This window comes from Lucilia sericata, unplaced genomic scaffold (genome assembly GCF_015586225.1).
Source record: "Lucilia sericata isolate MDLA Ls3-8-SP2 unplaced genomic scaffold, ASM1558622v1 Contig000376F_arrow, whole genome shotgun sequence".
NCBI lineage: Eukaryota > Metazoa > Arthropoda > Insecta > Diptera > Calliphoridae > Lucilia > Lucilia sericata.
In genome coordinates, this window is record NW_023994395.1 from 257501 (window position 1) to 283574 (window position 26074).

The 26074-nt window shown below is 30.1% G+C and overlaps 1 protein-coding gene across 1 annotated transcript in view; it reads right to left on the reverse strand.

Moving 5' to 3' along the window:
- Nucleotides 1-26074, reverse strand: part of LOC119604259 (protein unzipped) — a 94755-nt gene that overhangs the window by 25410 nt on the left and 43271 nt on the right. The gene's annotated exons all lie outside the window — the stretch shown is intronic.

Consider the following 26074-nt stretch of genomic DNA (forward strand, 5'->3'; position numbering starts at 1 on the left):
TAAATAAATAAATAACTATTACTTTTGTATAAAAGAAATGTATTTATCCATTTTTATTTTAGTTATTTAAGAAAAATGTATCACGAAAGATTTATAGTAGTAGATGTTCAAGGATTTTATATTGCTGATAAATTCTATGTAAAAGAATTTAGCATTTTAGACGACGATAATTATGATTTTAAACTTAAAACTTTTCTTGTAAAATCACCCTATAAATATTCAGATTTAACATATAAAGAAAAGAAAACATATAAATGGTTGCATTATCATTTACATGGATTATGTTGGGATGATGGTGATTCTACTCTAAAAGAAATTATCGAATATTTATTATTTATTATGACAAATGAAAATCCTATTATATATGTTAAAGGATGTGACAAAGAAAAATGGTTAAGTGAAATATTTGAAACGGAAAAACTAAAAATATCTATATTTAATTTAGACTCTTGTCCAAATTTCAAAATTTTATATAAAAATAATTCACATATAAATATATGTAATTATCATAAGAATAATATAAATAATTGTTATCTAATGTGTGCTGAAAAGAATGTTATTTTACTTCGAGATTTTATTCACTTATGTTTAAATGAAGAAAAACTTGATGAACTTTATTAACTTACAATTAGTTATTAATTATTCACCATACGGATAACATCAACAATGGTAACATCTGCTGAATTAGAGGAACTGTTGGATAAATATAGTTCACATATAGATCAGGATCATAGAGATTTATTTCTCAAAATGATTAATGAATTACGAATGTATAATAACGTTATTACACCATTTATATATTTTGATAATTACTTTCACAAATATGATTGTGAAAATATTCAAACAAAATCTTTTAATATATGTGCATGTAAATCATATTACAATCAATATATGTTAACAATAAAGCTTTATAATTTATACAAACGTATTTTTAATTTTACTCCACAAGAAAATAAAAATATTAAATAATTGTAATTTTATTTTTTAAGATTTTATTGTAATTTTATTTTTTAAGATTTTATTGTATTTATTTTGATTGAATAAACAAGTATGAAAGTAAAAAACAGAAACAAAATACATGTTTTTATAAATTTATAGATTTTATAACAAATCGTTCTCCAACTCGTTTTATAGCACGACATCCTGTTATAGGTTTTCTGCATAAATGGCAATTTTCAATTTTCCTGCAGCATGATTTACATACTTCATGTGAACAATACATGAAACGTATATGCTTACCGGAAAAATTTTCAAAGCATATTGTACATTTATAATTCCTCCAATAATCACTTTCAAAAGTGTTTTTGGCTCTTAAAAACTTCAATATATTCATACGCGTCTTCTTAGAATTTTTACACTTCTTCTGCAATTTTCTTATAATTCTTTGCATATTACACTCCCCATTCAGTAAATTTTTATATATATCTTGATATTCATTAATTCGAAAATAGTGTGATGTCATTGCATGGGTTAGCATATCTGTTTCATCACACATTTTTTTAATAAGATCCTCATCCTCATCCTTCTCTTCCTCCTCATCACTAGAAGAATCGATCAATTCCTTAACGTTTCTGACAACATTGTTCCGGCTTGTTGACGGCTGAGAATCATGGTTTACTGTCATTGAATCATCGTTTGCTGTCATTGAATTATTAAATTCGTTTAAATTCAATATCTGTGCCTCATCTAGAGACACCGTTGAGTCCGATAACACAACATTATATGCTGGTGAAGCTGGGGATTCAATTTCTTCATTGGGTGATTCTATCACTTCATTAGATGACAACGGAGATTCATTTTCTATAGGATTTAAAACTTCACTTTCCGATCTCATAGAAACAAAGTTTGCACTCATGATTAATATTTATTAACTGATTAATTATTAAAAAAATATAAAACCATTTCTTTTATTTAACACAAAAAGTAATAATTCTTATATTTCTTATCAAAAAAAAGAAAAAAATGTAAAAACTACCCCCTTACCTTCCTCTCATATATTTTCTAAGTATGCAAAAAAAATTCTTAAAAACCACAAAAACTACATTGTAATGCACTCGCGCACCAACTCTTAAAACCGCAAACTTATTATTGCATACACTTTTCAAACGCGCTCGCATTAATAAAACCGCAAACAGTTTAATTGCACTTTAACAAATCCCATGGATGGAAAACACACTACACTCACAAATCACAAATTTAATAACACCCTCACCGATGCAGAGATGGACCTCCAACATCACACACACACACACTCTACACTCACCCTACATCCAGCACCCACACACCCTACATCCAGCATACACACACCCTACATCCAGCACCCACACACCCTACACCCAGCACCCACACACCCTACACCCAGCACCCACACACCCTACACCCAGCATACACACACCACACACTCACCCTACACCCAGCATACACACACCCCACACCCCCCCTCTCAAACCACCACCCCCCCTTCACCTATCACACATTCTCAAACGTACACATACTCCCACCCATGCATAACACACATCTCAAACGTACACATACTCCCACCCATGCATTTTTATCAACTACTTACCAGACTGGTTACCAGTGGCGAAAAATTCATGCATACCAGTTTTTGTATGGAAAACCTGGGGTAGAACATACATAAACATACTACTTATTAGTCTTAAATATATTCTGGACTTTTAGCAGTCGAGATTAAACTGTAGTCTACAGTCTTGTTAATAGACTAGTTATTATTGACTATTTCTTGATTTATAATGTAGTTTTTTTAATTAAGTTTCAAAACAAGTTCCTTTTGTCAACATACATTTCAAAGTCGCTTAGATAAAACAAAATCAATAACGACATAATTATACATAGAATTTTACATAAAGATCTTAAAGATAAACTAAAAACCCTTAAGATTAAAGCTAGCGCCATCTAAATAGTTTAAATTAAATTCCGCCCCTTAACTAAAGTAAAATACGAGCACAAAATCTTACTTGATATTTGACGGTATATTTTAGAGTTTCTAAACAAATGTGACCTTCGCTTGTCACCGAATAGTTTCCGAAAATGTAACTCATTTAAATGTAAAGTTTAATTTAAAAATTAACATTTTTTTACATATTTACCCTCGTTTATCAATAAATACAAATGACCTCTAAATTAAGCGTGAGTTTAATAAAATGAAAAGAGCAGCCAACAAATTATGTTTAACACTCTTTATAACAAATTGAAGGGCCATGTTAATTAATCAACGGAATTTAAACCCTAGATGATTAATATTAATTAATCGAATGGCAAAAATAATGATCATGACGAGTAGCAAATGTAAGATAGAGAGAGAGAGAGAGAGAGGGAAAACGAAATTGGTTTTATATGAAACATAAGCTTATCTGACAGTTGATGTCATTGTAGGTGAGAAAAAAACTGATCTCTTATTACATATTTTGAGTGAAAATGTAATAAAGTTTAGCTGCGGATCAACTGAGAGTATTTGAACTTTACCTGTGAAAGATCAGTAGATCTCATTAAGAAAAAACTGATTTGAATAGTTATTTTAAAGTGAAAATATAGCAAAGTTTAGCTACAGATCATCTGAGAGAATTTGAATTTTACATATCAACAGATCAGATGATCACCTAAAAGATCGCAGCTAGAATCGGAAATCTGTATAGTTATTTGGAGTGAAAATGTAATAAAGTTTAGCCTACAGATCAACTGAGAGAATTTGAACTTTACACACATACCTATGTAAAGTTTAGCTACAGATCAAAGGAGAGAATTTGAAGATCAGAAGATCACCTAAAAGATCGCAAAAATAATTTGAAATCTGAATAGTTATTTTGAGTGAAAATGTAGCAAAGTTTAGCTACAGCTCAAAGGAGAATATATGAGCATTAAAACTTAGAGATCAGAGGATCGTTAAAGAGATCGTTGCATTATTTTGCTTTCCGTTGCAGCCTGTAGTTGTGGTGTCAATTGTAATCAAGTTGTAGTTAGTTTTTGTTTCTGACGAAATCTGTAAGTTTCTCAAAATCAGTAAGATATAGAGAGAAAGAGCAAATCAAAAAACCTTTTGGAATTGAAACAAGAGATGTTTTTCTTTCCATTTTAAGTAGTTTATTTCTCTAAAGATGTTTTTAAGTTTACTTCGATAAAAACACGTGCTAATGTGGTTTTATAAAAATTTGGTAAGATATTACCAAAAACGGTTTGTGGTTGTTAACAAAAGATTAAACTGAAAAATAAACAATAAAAATTTGAACCGGTTTTTTGCTTAATGTTACAAAAAGAACAACTTTTCAAGCGTTCATAAGAAACCACATCGTGACTAAAAGGCGGGCAAGCATGCGCTTAAAGCTTATTTTTTATTAACCTCTCTTTTCTCATACATTCTGGTTTGTTTATTTATGTTTTTTTTTTTATATAACATTTGTTGTTATTTCTCTTCCCTTTAAGAATTGGTTCACATTTGTTCACTTTGTTATTCTTTTGAAATTCAAGGTAAATGACGTCATGTGTAATATTATATTAACAACACTGGTTAAGTAAACAAAATTAAACATGTTTACATATTTTACGTTTTATTGCTGTTGTTCCCCTAATTCCAATTCACTCGTTTTACTAACAATTAATTAAATTTCATTTGAGGTTTAGTTTAGTTTTATTTTTTTTCCTCTTCAATTTACTTATTAAGTTTTCTTTAATAGTGTATGTACAACAACCCAGCAAACATTATTAAACAGTGTATGAAAATTTGTTCAAATGTTTTCAAATCATTTCAGCAAATCTTTTCGCCTTCAAATCTTTTATAATTTGTTTATGGGGTTTATTTAAATTGTTTCACTTTTCATCTTATCAAGAGTAAAGACGCCAAGTTGTCGTTATTTCTTGCAGGAGATTCGTAATCGTCTCTCTTTTTCAATTCATTTATTTTATGAAACTTAAGCTGTGTCGCAGCAGCAGTATAAATAAAAGTATTTGCATGATCTGTGACAGTGGGTGAGAAAAGTAAAGTCAAAAGTTATGATAAGTTTATATAGTTTCAAATACGCTCTAGTCTATAGTCTAGCTTATACTTTAGTCAATAGACTAGTCTATAGTTTAGACTATACACTAGAATTTAGTTTAAACCATAGATTAGACTATGGTTTAGACTATAGTCCAGACTGTAGTTTAGGCTAAAGTCAAGTCTATTGTTTAAGCTATAGTCTAGTCAAAACTTTAAACTATCTAGTCTATGATTGAGACTATAGTATAGCCTATATTTTAGACTATAATCGAATCTATAGTTTAGACCAGAATCGAGTCTAGTTCTATTTCTGTTCTAGTTCTGTTCTAGTTCTGTTCTAGTTCTGTTCTAGTTCTGTTCTAGTTCTGTTCTAGTTCTGTTCTAGTTCTGTTCTAGTTCTGTTCTAGTTCTGTTCTAGTTCTGTTCTAGTTCTGTTCTAGTTCTAGTTCTGTTCTAGTTCTAGTTCTGTTCTAGTTCTGTTCTAGTTCTGTTCTAGTTCTGTTCTAGTTCTGTTCTAGTTCTGTTCTAGTTCTGTTCTAGTTCTGTTCTAGTTCTGTTCTAGTTCTGTTCTAGTTCTGTTCTAGTTCTGTTCTAGTTCTGTTATAGTTCTGTTCTACTTCTGTTCTACTTCTGTTCTAGTTCTGTTTTAGTTATGTTCTAGTTGTGTTCCAGTTCTGTTCTAGTTCTGTTCTAATTCTGTTCTAGTTCTGTTCTACTTCTGTTCTAGTTCTTTTCTAGTTCTGTTCTAGTTGTGTTATAGTTGTGTTCTAGGTGTGTCCTAGTTTTATTCTAGTTCTGTTCTAGTTCTGTTCTAGTTCTGTTCTAGTTCTGTTCTAGTTCTGTTCTAGTTCTGTTCTAGTTCTGTTCTAGTTCTGTTCTAGTTCTGTTCTAGTTCTAGTTCTGTTCTAGTTCTGTTCTAGTTCTGTTCTAGTTCTGTTCTAGTTCTGTTCTAGTTCTGTTCTAGTTCTGTTCTAGTTCTGTTATAGTTCTGTTCTACTTCTGTTCTACTTCTGTTCTAGTTCTGTTTTAGTTATGTTCTAGTTGTGTTCCAGTTCTGTTCTAGTTCTGTTCTAATTCTGTTCTAGTTCTGTTCTACTTCTGTTCTAGTTCTTTTCTAGTTCTGTTCTAGTTGTGTTATAGTTGTGTTCTAGGTGTGTCCTAGTTTTATTCTAGTTCTGTTCTAGTTCTGTTCTAGTTCTGTTCTAGTTCTGTTCTAGTTCTGTTCTAGTTCTGTTCTAGTTCTGTTCTAGTTCTGTTCTAGTTCTAGTTCTGTTCTAGTTCTGTTCTAGTTCTGTTCTAGTTCTGTTCTAGTTCTGTTCTAGTTCTGTTCTAGTTCTGTTCTAGTTCTGTTCTAGTTCTGTTATAGTTCTGTTCTACTTCTGTTCTACTTCTGTTCTAGTTCTGTTTTAGTTATGTTCTAGTTGTGTTCCAGTTCTGTTCTAGTTCTGTTCTAATTCTGTTCTAGTTCTGTTCTACTTCTGTTCTAGTTCTTTTCTAGTTCTGTTCTAGTTGTGTTATAGTTGTGTTCTAGGTGTGTCCTAGTTTTATTCTAGTTCTGTTCTAGTTCTGTTCTAGTTCTGTTCTAGTTTTGTTCTAGTTCTGTTCTAGTTCTGTTTTAGTTCTGTTCTAGTTCTGTTCTAGTTCTTCTCTAGTTCTTCTCTAGTTCTGTTCTAGTTCTGTTCTAGTTCTGTTCTAGTTCTGTTCTAGTTCTGTTCTAGTTCTGTTCTAGTTCTGTTCTAGTTCTGTTCTAGTTCTGTTCTAGTTCTGTTCTAGTTCTGTTCTAGTTCTGTTCTAGTTCTGTTCTAGTTCTGTTCTAGTTCTGTTCTAGTTCTGTTCTAGTTCTGTTCTAGTTCTGTTCTAGTTCTGTTCTAGTTCTGTTCTAGTTCTGTTCTAGTTATGTTCTAGTTCTGTTCTAGTTCTGTTCTAGTTCTGTTCTAGTTCTGTTCTAGTTCTGTTCTAGTTTCTAGTTCTGTTCTAGTTCTGTTCTAGTTCTGTTCTAGGTCTGTTCTAGTTCTGTTCTAGTTCTGTTCTAGTTCTGTTCTAGTTCTGTTCTAGTTCTGTTCTAGTTCTGTTCTAGTTCTGTTCTAGTTCTGTTCTAGTTCTGTTCTAGTTCTGTTCTAGTTCTGTTCTAGTTCTGTTCTAGTTCTGTCCTAGTTCTGTTCTAGTTCTGTTCTAGTTCTGTTCTAGTTCTGTTCTAGTTCTAGTTCTGTTCTAGTTCTGTTCTAGTTCTGTTCTAGTTCTTTTCTAGTTCTGTTCTAGTTCTGTTCTGGATCTATTCTAGTTCTGTTCTAGTTGCGTTCTAGTTGTGTTCTTGTTCTATTCTAGTTCTGTTCTAGTTCTGTTCTAGTTCTGTTCTACTTCTGTTCTAGGTCTGTTCTAGTTCTGTTCTATTCTAGTTGTGTTCTAGTTCTGTTCTAGTTGTGTTCTAGTTCTGCTCTAGTTCTGTTCTAGTTCTTCAATCTACTTTTTAATCCATTAAATTTTAGTGATCACTGTATTTAATTTGTAAACATAATTATCATTAATGTCTATCTCATGAAATATTCATTATTGGCAACTTTTTCTTTCAATAATTATTGCAGATTTATTTAAAATATTTTTTATTAAACCACAATTATGCGATAAAGATATTTAATATGAAGAAATATGTATGTAAAGTAAATGGATTAAAAGTAATGAATAAAGAAAAAAAATATAATAAAACATAATTTTATTAGAGATTTTTAAATTTTAGCTCTTAGTAGTGAATTTTAACCTAAAATTTCCAGCTAAAGTAATGCTAAGTTATAAAAATTAAATTGCAATATAAAATGCTTCTGTTACAGAATTTGTAAAATGCCCCTGACTGCTTTCAACTTTTTGCGTTGTTTAATGTATATAACAAATGTTGCTTTTTAAGTAAATACTTAGTAATTGGACCCTTTAAAGCTCCTTTATCTTTGTCTTATACAAATCTACTATTTCCATGTTTGCACCACTATCCTCATTAGAGCCGATGGTTTGGTTATGAGTACAAGCATTTGGAATAATGCCAATTTAGCATAAAAATTATGTATGTCTCTTTCACATTAAATAGAATATTTCATATTTCTTCATCTTCTTACAGTTTAAACAAGATATTATGTTTTAGATAACAGTTTCCACACTTATGTGAACTAAAATAATATGATCTTAGTACTAAAAGTACTGAAAAGGGGGGATTGAGCAAAAAGTACTTTACACGTTTGCTTTATTTAAGTAATTCTTTCATTTTTTCTGCTAAATTATGTCAATTATTTAATCATTTTCAATTAGGGTTGGGATCAACTTTATGGCAAAAGTTTACGAAGAAATTAATGGAAATTACGTAAAGAGGGGGAGAAAAAAAGGACTCATGTTTGAAAATTATTGTTTAAATTTAAGTCCAAAAAGGGAATTTTGGTAAAAATCACGTTTCGCATTTAAAAAATATTAAGGTTTTGTTTAAATATTTTAATTAAAACACTTTCAATTTAAAAACACACAAATTTAATAAATTTGATAAATTTTTGTTGATAAGAGCAAAATATAAATAAACAAATAAAATTCAAAACTGGTGTCATAAATTTTATTTTAGTTTCAGATTTAAAGATGCTAATTTTGTTTGTCAATAAACTGGTTCATAACTAATTGCGTATTTGTTTGTGTTTTATTTTCTGAAATGTTTACATTTCGAACCGACATAACATTCTATATGATAAGAAATTAAAATAAAATCGATTAATTAGTGTAGAAATACTGCTTAGCAGCAAATTATTAGGGATAGTCAAAGTTAGTGTTCAGTTGAGCAAAATTCTACTCTGTCTCTAACACAATTTTTCATTTTCCAATCTAAAGTCTAGTCTATAGTCTAGTCTATAGTCTAGTCTATAGTCTAGTCTATAGTCTAGTCTATAGTCTAGTCTATAGTCTAGTCTATAGACTAGTCTATAGTCTAGTCTATAGTCTAGTCTATAGGACTAGTCTATAGTACTAGTCTATAGTCTAGTCTAAACTAGTCTATGAGTCTAGTCTATAGTCTAGTCTATAGTCTAGTCTATAGTCTAGTCTATAGTCTAGTCCTATAGTCTAGTCTATGTCTAGTCTATAGTCTAGTCTATAGGCTAGTCTATAGTCTAGTCTATAGTCTAGTCTATCGTATAGTCTATATCTAGTCATAGTAGCCTAGTCTATAGTCTAGTCTATAGTCTAGTCTATAGTCTAGTCTATAGTCTAGTCTATAGTCTTAGTCTATAGTCTAGTCTATAGTCAAGTCTATAGTCTAGTCTATAGTCTTGTCTATAGTCTAGTCTATAGTCTAGTCCTATAGTCTAGTCTATAGTCTAGTCTATAGTCTAGTCTATAGTCCTAGTCTATAGTCTAAGTAGTCTATAGTCTAGTCTAGAGTCAGTCTATAGTCTAGTCTATAGTCTAGTCTATAGTCTAGTCTATAGTCCTAGTCTAGTAGTCTATAGTCTAGTCTATAGTCTAGTCTATAGTCTAGTCTATAGTCTAGTAGTCTATATTCTAGTCTAGTCTGTAGTCTATAGTCTAGTCTAGTCTATAGTCTAGTCTATATTCTAGTCTAGTCTATAGTCTAGTCTATAGTCTAGTCTATAGTCTAGTCTATAGTCTAGTCTATAGTCTAGTCTATAGTCTAGTCTATAGTCTAGTCTATAGTTAGTCTATAGTCTAGTCTATAGTCTAGTCTATAGTCTAGTCTATAGTCTAGTCTATAGTCTAGTCTATAGTCTAGTCTATAGTCTAGTCTATAGTCTAGTCTATAGTCTAGTCTATAGTCTAGTCTAGTCTAGTCTATAGTCTAGTCTATAGTCTAGTCTATAGTCTAGTCTATAGTCTAGTCTATAGTCTAGTCTATAGTCTAGTCTATAGTCTAGTCTATAGTCTAGTCTATAGTCTAGTCTATAGTCTAGTACTATAGTCTAGTCTATAGTCTAGTCTAGTCTAGTCTATAGTCTAGTCTATAGTCTAGTCTATAGTCTAGTCTGTAGTCTAGTCTATAGTCTAGTCTATAGTCTAGTCTATAGTCTAGTCTATAGTCTAGTCTATAGTCCTAGTCTATAGTCTAGTCTATAGTCTAGTCTATAGTCTAGTCTATAGTCTAGTCTGATAGTCTAGTATATAGTCTAGTCTATAGTTAGTCTATAGTCTAGTCTATAGTCTAGTCTATAGTCCTAGTCTATAGTCTAGTCTATAGTCTAGTCTATAGTCCCTAGTCATAGTCTTAGTCCTATAGTCTAGGTCTATAGTCTCGTCTATAGTCCTAGTCTATAGTCTAGTCTATAGGTCTAGTCTATAGTCTAGTCTATAGTCTAGTCTATGTCTAGTCTATAGTTCTAGTCTATAGTCAGTCTATGTCTAGTCTCTAGTAGTCTATAGTCTAGTCTATAGTCTAGTAGTCTAGTCTATAGTCTAGTTCTATAGTCTAGTCTATAGGTCTTAGTCTAGTCTATGGTCTAGTCTATAGTCTAGTCTATAGTCTAGTCTATAGTCTAGTCTATAGTCTAGTCTATAGTCTAGTCTATAGTCTAGTCTATGGTCTAGTCTATAGTCTAGTCTATAGTAGTCTATAGTCTAGTCTATAGTCTATTCTATAGTCTAGTCTATAGTCTAGTCTATAGTCTAGTCTATAGTCTAGTCCTATAGTCTATTCTATAGTCGAGTCTATAGTCGAGTCTATAGTCTAGTCTATAGTCTAGTCTATAGTCTAGTCTATAGTCTAGTCTATATTCTAGTCTATAGTCTAGTCTATAGTCTAGTCTATAGTCTAGTCTATAGTCTAGTCTATGGTCAAGTCTATAGTCTAGTCTATAGTCTAGTCTATAGTCTAGTCTATAGTCTAGTCTATAGTCTAGTCTGTAGTCTAGTCTATAGTCTTGTCTATAGTCTAGTCTATAGTCTAGTCTATAGTCTAGTCTATTAGTCTAGTCTATAGTCTAGTCTATAGTCTAGTCTATAGTCTAGTCTATAGTCTAGTCTATAGTCTAGTCTATAGTCTAGTCTATAGTCCAGTCCATAGTCTAGTCTATAGTCTAGTCTATTGTCTAGTCTAGTCTATATAGTCTAATCTATAGCATAGCTTAATTGTCCCCTTTGTGTCAGCACTTCTGCTTACTCTGTATTATTACCTCCATTCTCTTGAGCCTCTCATTTTAGTAGTTTTCTCTGATTTTCTTTTATATCTACAAAATTTCCTTTACAATTCGTGATTTTATATTTCAAACCATATTATTTATTTGCTATAACCAATATGTTTCCCCCTATAATTTATTATTCGTTTTTATCTCTCTAACGAAATCTTTTTGTTGAAGAAAAAATTTAAATTAATAGGCGCCTCTAAATCAACACATCACCTTAATTTGGCCGATTACACAAAAAGTGCCGCACTGTCAGCACGAAATTTTGTGTTGAATAATTGGAAAAAACAACAATTTTATTTATTGATACAACAAATGAAAAAAAATATAAAAAAATAAACCATATATAGAATTTCAATTAAATAATTGAAAAATAGCAAAACATCACGTAATAAAATTAAATAATAAATTGCAACGACTGGGACAAACGCTGCTTTTATGGGAGCGAAAAATAGAGGAAAGAAAATCAAATTTCTAAGAACCACTATAAAAGAATTCTAAAGATTTTCTAACTATTGGAAATTAGACAGCCCATGACTAATAGTAATATGCATATAATAGGAACTATAGTCTAGACTATAGTGTAGAAGATTGTATATTTTATAAGTTGAACTATTGTCTGGTTTATAATCTGCAGTTTAGTCTATGGTGTGAACTGTAGTAGCCTATAGTCTAGTCTATAGTCTAGACTATAGTTTAGTTTATAGTCTAGTCTATAGTCTAGTCCATATTCTAGTCTAATCTATAGTCTAGTCTATATTCTAGTCTATAGTCTAGTCTATAGTCTAGTCTATAGTCTAGTCTATAGTCTAGTCTATAGTCTAGTCTATAGTCTAATCTATAGTCTAGTCTATAGTCTAGTCTATAGTCTAGTCTATAGTCTAGTCTATAGTCTAATCTATAGGCTAGCCTAGTCTATAGTCTAGTCAATAGTCTAGTCAATAGTATAGTCTATAGTCTTGTCTACAGTCTTGTCAATAGTCTACTGAATAGTCTAACAATTTGTTTTAGTCTAGTCTATAGTCTACTCTATAATCTAGTCTATAGTCTAGTCTATAGTCTAGTCTATAGTCTGGTCTATAGTCTAGTCTATAGTCTAGTCTATAGTCTAGTCTATAGTCTAGTCTATAGTCTAGTCTATAGTCTAGTCTACAGTCTAGTCTATAGTCTAGTCTATAGTCTAGTCTATAGTCTAGTCTATAGTCTAAACTATAGTTTAGTTTATAGTCTAGTCTATAGTCTGGTCTATAGTCTAGTCTATGGTCTAGTCTATAGTTTAGTCTATAGTCTAGTCTATAGTCTAGTCTATAGTCTAGTCTATAGTCTGGTCTACAGGCTGATCTATAGTCTAGTCTATAGTCTAGTCTATAGTCTAGTCTATAGTCTAGTCTATAGTCTAGTCTATAGTCTAGTCTATAGTCTAGTCTATAGTCTAGTCTATAGTCTAGTCTATAGTCTAGTCTATAGTCTAGTCTATAGTCTAGTCTATAGTCTAGTCTATAGTCTAGTCTATAGTCTAGTCTATAGTCTAGTCTATAGTCTAGTCTATAGTCTACTCTATAGTCTAGTCTATAGTATACTCTATAGTCTAGTCTATAGTCTAGTCTATAGTCTACTCTATAGTCTAGTCTATAGTCTAGTCTATAGTCTAGTCTATAGTCTAGTCTATAGTCTAGTCTATAGTCTGGCCTATAGTCTAGTCTATAGTCTAGTCTATAGTCTAGTCTATAGTCTAGTCTATAGTCTAGTCTATAGTCTAGTCTATAGTTTAGTCTATAGTCTAGTCTATAGTCTAGTCTATAGTTTAGTCTATAGTATAGTCTCCAGTCTAGTCTATAGTCTAGTCTATAGTCTAGTCTATAGTCTAGTCTATAGTCTAGTCTATAGTCTAGTCAATAGTCTAGTCTATAGTCTAGTATACAGTCTAGTTTATAGTCTGTCTATATTTTAGTCTATAGTCTTGACTATTGTATATTATGGCCAATAATCTAGCCTAAAATCTGAATTGTAGTCTGGTCTATGCGTTGGACTATAGTCTAGTCCAACTATACTTTTTGGTCTATAGTCTCTAGTATAGTCTAGTGACTAGACTCTACTCTATTATGTTCCATTTTTTAGTCTGATTCCCGAATACCTTCGCTGTTATGGTAGCTATCGCAGTAAATACCATAACAATCCGCTCAATAATTAATACTTTCTTATCGATGCAACTCTTGTAAAACAACTAACAAGCTTGCCATATTGCTCAATTACAAATGCCACACGCGCTGATTAAATTCCAAATTATAAGTTTAGACTTGATGGAAACAAAATATATTGAAATGTTTAGGAGACGTAAGAAATACTTTCATATTTCAAACTTACTAAAGTTTGCACTTTCCTTTGTATTATATAAAATATGATCAAGTTTTGATGTAAAAGAAATGATCTCTGTAATAATACATTGTTGTATTGAGGTAATGTTTGCTTTGGGAAAGGCTTAGCAACAGCAAATGAAAATTTACTAAAAATATATTTTAGTTACTTGTTACTATTTGAACGTGGACGAACGTGCCTTAAACTGTGTTTTTTTAAATGGGTATTTTTACTATTGTGGCTTTTAAAAATGCAATAATTTATAAAAATTTTAGTTACGACTTGAAAACTATTTGAAATTTAAAAAAGTTGCAAAAATATTTATAATAAAATTAACTACAAAGTTGTTTAAATGTTTTTACTTACAAATGTAAAACAATATTTAGAGAAAGTTGTTACTGAATTCTTCAGAGTCTGGTCTATTGTCGAGACTATAATATAGATTCTGTAGTACAATATCAACTTATTTAAAGCAAAATTCTTAACTTTTCTTATAAAAAGATAGCTTTGACATTTATAAGCCATTTACTAGTAAAAGTCTCATAATTATTTATGACTTTTTATAACAATTAACATAAATTTAAGACATTTTATTTAAACACACATTATAACTTATAATTACACATTTTTTCTACAACCCCTCCCCTTTTTGTCAACTAATTACAAATTTAGAAACTCGTCACCTAAAAGGTGACAAAATAAACATTTTTGTATTTTCATTACGTGTGGAAAATGTGTAAACAATTTAATAAAAATTTAAAGCTTTTTTTCACACACAACAACACAACAAAAAAAACAAATGAAAAGAAAATTTTTTAAGCAAAAAAAAAAACAACTTAAACTTGGTTGAATTGCTCTGACTAGTTTGAAAATGAGGCAAAACAGGGCATAACAAACATTCAATAAACTATAGAATCGGGGTTCAGGTGGTAATTAATCGATTGCCATGTTTGCCTGCCACAGCCGAGACGCAGCATTTGAATTTAAATGCCACAACATTATTACAATATTTCTATCTAGAAACGTGTGTGAATTTAATTGCTAACTTAGCGAGAATGTTTGAATATTGAAGAAAAATAGTAAGTGTGTTTGACCATATAAAACAATCAATAAAACAATGTGTTTGTCTGTTTTGTGTTCTAAATAAATACAATTTCATTTGTATAAAATGAAAACACAATAAGACAACTAAAGAACAAAAAAAAAGGCTTTATTGAGCGTTTTCAAACACTTGCTGCGACCGGTATGGTTGCATATAACAATAAAAAAAAACACAATTAAATTTCAATTTAATGGAACACGTGGGTCACGTGTTCTTTAAACATTTCCCTAAAGCCTTTAGCGTAAAATTATTTAAGCAATTTTTATAATTATATTGTGTTTTATAACTAGAAATCTACAAACAATAGTAAAAAATTCTAATTTATATTCTAAACTGGACAAAAAACTTGACTGTAAACTGAGCTATAAACTAGACTATATAGGCTACAGAATAAACTACAGATTATATTGCGGATAAGCCTATAGACTGGACTATAGACTAGACTATAGAATGGACTATAATGGACTATAGACTGGACTATAGCCTAGACTATGGACTAGACTATAGACCGGACTATAGACTAGAATATAGACTAGACTATAGACTAGACTATAGACTAGACTATAGACTAGACTATAGACTAGACTATAGACTAGACTATAGACTAGACTATAGACTAGACTATAGACTAGACTATAGACTAGACTATAGACTAGACTATAGACTAGACTATAGACTAGACTATAGACTAGACTATAGACTAGACTATAGACTAGACTATAGACTAGACTATAGACTAGACTATAGACTAGACTATAGACTAGACTATAGACTAGACTATAGACTAGACTATAGACTAGACTATAGACTAGACTATAGACTAGACTATAGACTAGACTATAGACTAGACTATAGACTAGACTATAGACTCGACTATAGACTAGACTATAGACTAGACTATAGACTAGACTATAGACTAGACTATAGACTAGACTATAGACTAGACTATAGACTAGACTATAGACTAGACTATAGACTAGACTATAGACTAGACTATAGACTAGACTATAGACTAGACTATAGACTAGACTATAGACTAGACTATAGACTAGACTATAGACTAGACTATAGACTAGACTATAGACTAGACTATAGACTAGACTATAGACTAGACTATAGACTAGACTATAGACTATAGACTAGACTATAGACTAGACTATAGACTAGACTATAGACTAGAGACTATAGACTAGACTATAGACTAGACTATAGACTAGACTAGACTATAGTCCAGACTATAGACTAGACTATAGACTAGACTAGACTATAGACTAGAATAGACTATAGACTAGACTAGACTATAGACTAGACTAGACTATAGACTAGACTATAGACTAGACTATAGACTAGACTATAGACTAGACTATACTAGACTATAGACTAGACTATAGACTAGACTATAGACTAGACTATAGACTAGACTATAGACTAGACTATAGACTAGACTATAGACTAGACTATAGACTAGACTATAGACTAGACTATAGACTAGACTATAGACTAGACTATAGACTAGACTATAGACTAGACTATAGACTAGACTATAGACTAGACTACAGACTAGACTACAGACTAGACTATAGACTAGACTATAGACTAGACTATAGACTAGACTATAGACTAGACTATAGACTAGACCATAGACTAGACTATAGACTAGACTATAGACTAGACTATAGACTAGACTATAGACTAGACTATAGACTAGACTATAGACTAGACTATAGACTAGACTATAGACTAGACTACAGACTAGACTACAGACTAGACTATAGACTAGACCATAGACTAGACTATAGACTAGACTATAGACTAGACTATAGACTAGACTATAGACTAGACTATAGACTAGACTATAGACTAGACCATAGACTAGACCATAGACTAGACTGACAATAGAATAGACTATAGACTAGACTATGGCTAGACTATTGGCTAGACTAGACTATAGACTAGACTATAGACTAGACTATAGACTAGACTAGACTAGACTATGGACTAGACTATAGACTAGACTATAGACTAGACTATAGACTAACTATAGACTAGACTATAGACTAGACTATAGACTAGACTAGAATATAGACTAGACTATAGACTAGACTATAGACTAGACTATAGACTAGACTATAGACTAGACTAGAATATAGACTAGACTATAGACTAGACTATAGACTAGACTATTGCCTAGACTATAGACTAGACTATAGACTAGATATAGACTAGACTATAGGACTAGACTATAGACTAGACTATAGACTAGACTATAGACTAGACTATAGACTAGACTAGACTATAGACTAGACTATAGACTAGACTATAGACTAGACTATAGACTAGACTATAGACTAGACTATAGACTAGACTATAGACTAGACTATAGACTAGACTATAGACTAGACTATAGACTAGACTATAGACTAGACTATAGACTAGACTATAGACTAGACTATAGACTAGACTATAGACTAGACTAGACTAGACTATAGACTAGACTATAGACTAGACTATAGACTAGACTATAGACTAGACTATAGACTAGACTATAGACTAGACTATAGACTAGACTATAGACTAGAACTATAGACTAGACTATAGACTAGACTATAGACTAGACATAGACTAGACTATAGACTAGACTATAGACTAGACTATAGACTAGACTATAGACTAGACTATAGACTAGACTATAGACTAGACTATAGACTAGACTATAGACTAGACTATAGACTAGACTATAGACTAGACTATAGACTAGACTATAGACTAGACTATAGACTAGACTATAGACTAGACTATAGACTAGACTATAGACTAGACTATAGACTAGACTATAGACTAGACTATAGACTAGACTATAGACTAGACTATAGACTAGACTATAGACTAGACTATAGACTAGACTATAGACTAGACTATAGACTAGACTATACTGACTATAGAACTAGACTAGACTAGACTAGACTACTATACTAGACTATAGACTAGGACTATAGACTAGACTATAGACTGGTCTATAGACTAGGACTATAGACTAGACTATAGACTAGACTATAGACTAGACTATAGGACTATAGACTAGACTATAGACTAGACTATAGACTAGACTATAGACTAGACTATAAACCAGACTATAGACTTGACTATAGACTAGACTATAGGCTAGTCTATAGACTATACTATAGACTATACTATAGACTAGACTATAGTCCAGACTATAATCTAAACTATCGTGTTTCAGCTTTGTAAATTTAGACTTTACCCCTTTTAATCATAAGCTGTTTACTGCCCTTCTCTTAATTGATTACACCAATTCTCTCTTGACCATTTGGTTTATGCTAAATTACAGTTTTTTTTTGTTGATCTTTTTATTTAAATTATCTACTGACTCTATAAATATTTTTAATTAAAATTGAATTGAAATTATTATTATCATTTCAAACACACACACATTTTTCCACATCAACTTTGACTTTAGCAATTTTCTTAAATAAGCTAAAAATAGTTTCTATTTGTTTAAATGATGATATTTAAACTGCAATAAATTATAGAACAAAATAACAACAAAAATACCAACATTAATTAAACCAGCAATTTAATGCTTAAACTTTGAACATAAAATTTAATTAATAAAATGACTCTTTTTACCCACATTATACATATGTATGTATGTATGTATGGACTTACATATACCTCCACATATAAAAATATAAAATAATTAAAATTATATAAAAAATACAAACAGATTTTATTTTTATTATAAACAAAAATCCATTAATTGTTATTCTGGCGCTAAAAATTAAGATTTATGACAAACTGCGGGCTCTCAGTGATTGGATTTGATTCTTAAATTTTTGAATGTTTGCCATAATATAGTAAACCCTGTTATGTTTACATCATAAATAAAAAATTAGGAAAAGTCAGACTAGACTATTGGCTAGACTATTGGCTAGACTAGACTATAGACTAGACTATAGACTAGACTATAGACTAGACTAGACTAGACTATGGACTAGACTATAGACTAGACTATAGACTAGACTATAGACTAAACTATAGACTAGACTATAGACTAGACTATAGACTAGACTAGAATATAGACTAGACTATAGACTAGACTATAGACTAGACTATAGACTAGACTATAGACTAGACTAGAATATAGACTAGACTATAGACTAGACTATAGACTAGACTATTGCCTAGACTATAGACTAGACTATAGACTAGACTATAGACTAGACTATAGACTAGACTATAGACTAGACTATAGACTAGACTATAGACTAGACTATAGACTGGTCTATAGACTAGACTATAGACTAGACTATAGACTAGACTAGACTAGACTATAGACTAGACTATAGACTAGACTATAGACTAGACTATAAACCAGACTATAGACTTGACTATAGACTAGACTATAGGCTAGTCTATAGACTATACTATAGACTATACTATAGACTAGACTATAGTCCAGACTATAATCTAAACTATCGTGTTTCAGCTTTGTAAATTTAGACTTTACCCCTTTTAATCATAAGCTGTTTACTGCCCTTCTCTTAATTGATTACACCAATTCTCTCTTGACCATTTGGTTTATGCTAAATTACAGTTTTTTTTTGTTGATCTTTTTATTTAAATTATCTACTGACTCTATAAATATTTTTAATTAAAATTGAATTGAAATTATTATTATCATTTCAAACACACACACATTTTTCCACATCAACTTTGACTTTAGCAATTTTCTTAAATAAGCTAAAAATAGTTTCTATTTGTTTAAATGATGATATTTAAACTGCAATAAATTATAGAACAAAATAACAACAAAAATACCAACATTAATTAAACCAGCAATTTAATGCTTAAACTTTGAACATAAAATTTAATTAATAAAATGACTCTTTTTACCCACATTATACATATGTATGTATGTATGTATGGACTTACATATACCTCCACATATAAAAATATAAAATAATTAAAATTATATAAAAAATACAAACAGATTTTATTTTTATTATAAACAAAAATCCATTAATTGTTATTCTGGCGCTAAAAATTAAGATTTATGACAAACTGCGGGCTCTCAGTGATTGGATTTGATTCTTAAATTTTTGAATGTTTGCCATAATATAGTAAACCCTGTTATGTTTACATCATAAATAAAAAATTAGGAAAAGTCAGCAGCCAGCCAGCCAACTGCAGCAGCAGCAAAAATTCATTGAACTTTGAACCTTAAAATATGTATGAATATGTTCGTTGTTTTCTTTTTCTCTTAACAAATAGTGGTCGTGTGTCTTTGTGTTAAATCTGTGTGTGTCAGTGTGTTTGTTATAAATTAGAAAATGATATATTACAAGAAATATGATCAATGTTGTTTGTTGTCACTTTAGTTATGATTGTTGTTGTAGTTGTTGTTGTTTTCATGTACGCGTGTAGACTGTTATAAGTTCAAATGTTTTTTTGCTCAAGTATTTGTATCGAAAAAGTTTTTCTGTTTTTTGCTATTTGACAAGCATTTTATTATATTTATTATTACTGCGGTTGTTGTGGTTTCTTTGTATTGTTTCTGTTGTTGTTTGTGGAAAAATAACATCTTTAACAAATAATCAAAGTAAAAGGAGAAAAGAATAGCAGCAAACTTGCTTCCAATACAATCATTAAACTTACACTGCAAGGTTAAAGACTCGATTCATTTCTAACTGAAATATAGGTATATTCTGGATTACAATTTGGGTTAAAATCTGGACTGTAGTCTGGCCTTAAGTACGATTTATAATATGGGAAAAGTCTGGATATAGTCTAGACTATAGTCTAGACTATATCCTGACTTTTTCTCTAGTCTATAGTCTGCTCTATAGTCTAGTCTATAGTCTGGTCTATAGTCTAGTCTATAGTCTGGTCTATAGTCTAGTCTATAGTCTGGTCTATAGTCTAGTCTATAGTCTAGTCTATAGTCTAGTCTATAGTCTAGTCTATAGTCTAATCTATAATCTAGTCTATAGTCTAGTCTATAGTCTAGTCTATAGTCTAGCCTATAGTATAGTCTATAGTATAGTCTATAGTCTAGTCTATAGTCTAGTCTATAGTCTAGTCTATAGTCTAGTCTATAGTCTAGTCTATAGTCTAGTCTATAGTCTAGTCTATAGTCTAGTCTATAGTCTAGTCTATAGTCTAGTCTATAGTCTAGTCTATAGTCTAGTCTATAGTCTAGTCTATAGTCTAGTCTATAGTCTAGTCTATAGTCTAGTCTATAGTCTAGTCTATAGTCTAGTCTATAGTCTAGTCTATAGTCTAGTCTATAGTCTAGTCTATAGTCTAGTCTATAGTCTAGTCTATCTATAGTCTAGTCTAGTCTAGTCTAGTCTAGTCTAGTCTATAGTCTAGTCTATAGTCTAGTCTATAGTCTAGTCTATAGTCTAGTCTATAGTCTAGTCTATAGTCTAGTCTATAGTCTAGTCTATAGTCTAGTCTATAGTCTAGTCTATAGTCTAGTCTATAGTCTAGTCTATAGTCTAGTCTATAGTCTAGTCTATAGTCTAGTCTATAGTCTAGTCTATAGTCTAGTCTATAGTCTAGTCTATAGTCTAGTCTATAGTCTAGTCTATAGTCTAGTCTATAGTCTTAGTCTATAGTCTAGTCTATAGTCTAGTCTATAGTCTAGTCTATAGTCTAGTCTATAGTCTAGTCTATAGTCTAGTCTATAGTCTAGTCTATAGTCTAGTCTATAGTCTAGTCTATAGTCTAGTCTATAGTCTAGTCTATAGTCTAGTCTATAGTCTAGTCTATAGTCTAGTCTATAGTCTAGTCTATAGTCTAGTCTATAGTCTAGTCTATAGTCTAGTCTATAGTCTAGTCTATAGTCTAGTCTATAGTCTAGTCTATAGTCTAGTCTATAGTCTAGTCTATAGTCTAGTCTATAGTCTAGTCTATAGTCTAGTCTATAGTCTAGTCTATAGTCTAGTCTATAGTCTAGTCTATAGTCTAGTCTAGTCTAGTCTATAGTCTAGTCTATAGTCTAGTCTATAGTCTAGTCTATAGTCTAGTCTATAGTCTAGTCTATAGTCTAGTCTATAGTCTAGTCTATAGTCTAGTCTATAGTCTAGTCTATAGCCTAGTCTATAGTCTAGTCTATAGTCTAGTCTATAGTCTAGTCTATAGTCTAGTCTATAGTCTAGTCTATAGTCTAGTCTATAGTCTAGTCTATAGTCTAGTCTATAGTCTAGTCTATAGTCTAGTCTATAGTCTAGTCTATAGTCTAGTCTATAGTCTAGTCTATAGTCTAGTCTATAGTCTAGTCTATAGTCTAGTCTATAGTCTAGTCTATAGTCTAGTCTAAGTCTAGTCTATAGTCTAGTCTATAGTCTAGTCATAGTCTAGTCTATAGTCTAGTCTATAGTCTAGCCTATAGTCTAGTCCATAGTCTAGTCTATAGTCTAGTCTATAGTCTAGTCTATAGTCTAGTCTATAGTCTAGTCTATAGTCTAGTCTATAGTCTAGTCTATAGTCTAGTCTATAGTCTATAGTCTAGTCTATAGTCTAGTCTATAGTCTAGTCTATAGTCTAGTCTATAGTCTAGTCTATAGTCTAGTCTATAGTCTAGTCTATAGTCTAGTCTATAGTCTAGTCTATAGTCTAGTCTATAGTCTAGTCTATAGTCTAGTCTATAGTCTAGTCTATAGTCTAGTCTATAGTCTAGTCTATAGTCTAGTCTATAGTCTAGTCTATAGTCTAGTCTATAGTCTAGTCTATAGTCTAGTCTATAGTCTAGTCTATAGTCTAGTCTATAGTCTAGTCTATAGTCTAGTCTATAGTCTAGTCTATAGTCTAGTCTATAGTCTAGTCTATAGTCTAGTCTATAGTCTAGTCTATAGTCTAGTCTATAGTCCAGTCCATAGTCTAGTCTATAGTCTAATATTTAGTCTAGTCTATAGTCTAGTCTTTAGTCTAGTCTACAATCTGGTCTACAATCTAGTCTACTATCTAGTCTACAACTAGTCTACATTCTAGTCTACAATGTAGTCTTTAGTATAGTCTACAATCTAGTCATTAGTTTCTACAGTAAACTTGACTTTATTTCGAACTTTGTTCTAGTCTATAATCTAGATTTCATTCTTTTACATTTCTGCCGATTTACACACTTCTTGTTTAACAATTGTTGATTGGTTTTAAACCAAAAAAAAAAAACTAAATAAAGAAATAGTATGAATGTAAAGGAGACCACAATCTTGTGCATCACTTTTACAAAAAAAACGAACACATTTACATACTCATTTATGTATTTATAAGCAGTATGTACATACAATCAATGTACATTGCATACAAGGAGTATGAACATACATTGTGTGAACATGGATGAATGCAAACATTGATTCAGATGAACAGCTACATGCAACATATGCAAAGAAATAAGAAGAAATATCATTTGAAGAGATGAAAAAAAGAATGATTTTTTTTTATTAATATTTACAAATGTGGGCTGTTGGTTACTGCTGATTGTTGTTATTATTATATTTATTGTTATTGTAATTTACTTTATAACTCACTTACTTACTTACACACTTTAAGAGTTGCGTGTAAATAGAGATGATGATGGTGATGATTGACTTCCACTTTATTAACAACAAATGGAGAAAAAACTCGTAGCAATTGAAAGAAGAGGGACTTGAAAATGCATTCAAGCATCAATGTTACATGATTTGAGCAAACACACGCTGTAAAAGGGACAAATTTTTGGTACAAAAGTACTTTTTATTGCTACTTCTGCCAGAAAAGTACTTAACAGTTAGAAATCTAAGGGCTTATTCATATTCAGGCTGTTACAACAAGATTTTTGTTGGACCTTTTGATATTTAAATTTTTAAGAATTCCTAAAAGTACTTTTTCTTCCCTGTTAAAAAGTACCTAGCTGCTCATTCGAAAAGGTTTTTATAAGTGAATAAATGTCTAACTGCGTAAGCGAATAAACGAGTGATTGACTGACTGAGTGAATGAATGATTGTGTGTGAATAAGTTAAATTATTTAATTTGACTTTTTGACTTTGAAATTCTTTTTTTTCGCTTCATTCTTGTTCTTTTTTAATTTGGGTTACATGGCTCATAAATATCATATGTTTATATATTTGACTTGATGCTGAACAAGAAAAAAAGTTTTAAATACAATTATAATTTAAAATTTTTTAATATTTAAAGCCTTTAAGCACTTATATAAGTTTCTTTATATTATTTTGTTTTCAGTTCAAAGTTAAGCAACAAGTCAACAAGGGGGGCTTTAATTAAAGAGATCAATTTTGTAAGATGAGAAATTTTTTATGCATAGTTAAGTGGATTTTATTTTAATAGCAAAAATTCTATACTTGGTGGTCATTATGAACACAATTATAATGGATTATAATCCATTATAATGTAATAATAATGAATTATAATCTGTTATTACAACATTATCATGGACTATAGATCATTATAACACGATTATTATGTACTACTCTTCATTATAATATCATTATAATGTATCTTAATACATTAGAATACAATTATAATGGATTATAATCCATTATAATGGAATAGTATTGGATTATAATCCATTATAACGCCATTATAATGGACCATAGGTCATTATAGTAAGTTATAATTGATTATAATGTAGCATAATACACTAGAATACAATTATAATGGATTATAATCTATTATAACGCCATTATAATGGACTACAGGTCATTATAATAGGATTCTAATGTACTGTTCTTCATAATATTATCATTATAATGCATCTTAATACACTAGAACACAATTATAAGGGATTATAATCCATTATAATGCTATAGTATTGGATTATAATCCATTATAATATCATTATAATGAACTACAGGTCATTATAATACGACAATAATGAACTATTCTTCATTATAATATCATTATAATGCATCTTAATATACTAGAACACAATTATAATGGATTATAATCCATTATAATGTAAAAATAATGGATTAAAATCTATTATAATGCCATTTTATGGACTATAGGTCATTATAACACGATTATAATGTACTATTCCTCATTATAATATCATTATAATGCATTTTAATACATTAGAAAACAATTATAATGGATTATAAGCTATTGTAATGCAATAATATTGGATTATAATCCATTATATCTCGATAATAATGGATTATAATCTAGTATAATGCAATTATTAAGAATTATAATCTATTATAATACACTATAACAGGATTATAATGGAGAATAGACCATTTTACCACAATTATCATGGATTATAATTAATTATAACAATACTTTAATGGATTATAATATATTATAACACTATTATAATTGATTTTTAAATATTTCAATCCCTTTGTATTGAATTAACGAAAAACCGGCTTTCAAAAATCAGTTTTCCTTTAGAAAATTTTGCATAAATTCTTTAAATTCTTTTCACATACTCCTTAAATTCTCCCAAAAATTATTTCATTTACTGCTGTTTAAAAGCTCATTATAAAACTCATCAAAAAAAAACTACAACATTTATTATATTATACTGCAATTTACCCAGAACATTAAGCCAAATATTACAATTTATGAAGCAAAACATAAAAAAAACTGTTAAAGAATCATTAAATAATAATGTCTTCATATACTTTTTTTAACATAAACGAACAGAGTAACAACAACAGCAACATCAATACCACTACCATACATACTAGCAACAATTTGTACATGCAACATCATCATTAAACACAAAAATTTATTTGACATATTTGGTTTTTGCCGACAATACAGAAGAAAATACATATTATCGATTTAATTTTTTCCAGTAAAGAGGGGCTTTAACAAGCCAAGAGTAGGACAGCAAAGAGAAAGAAAATAAGTACAACAATTGACTTGCATTTTATATTTAAACATTTGTTTAAAGTCAAGGCAAATAGTAGTATGTATGAGTAAAAAATCACTTACAGTTAAAATTGTAGTTACTATTTCTAAGTTAAACACAAGAAAAAAATGCACAAAACACGTTTCTAGTGCAATTTTAATTAAGAAATTAAATAGAAGAGATACAGTGAAAGCTCAATTTAGAAGAAAGGATTATAATGTAATAAAATACTGTTATAATGGATTATGATCTATTATAACTCAATAATAATGTATTATAATGTATATATAACAATTATAATGAATTATAATTCAAGTATAACAGATTATAATTCATCATACTTCATTATAATGCAATTATATTGGAGTACACTTGATTATAATGGAAATATTATGAGTTATAATTCGTCACAATATAATTATAAAGCATTATACTTCATTATAATACAATTATAATGGATTATAATCCTTCATAATTAAATTATAATGCATTATACTTCAGTATAATACAATTATAATGGAGTACACTTCATTATAATGGAAATATAATGTATTATAATCCGTCATAATGTAATTATAATGCATTATACT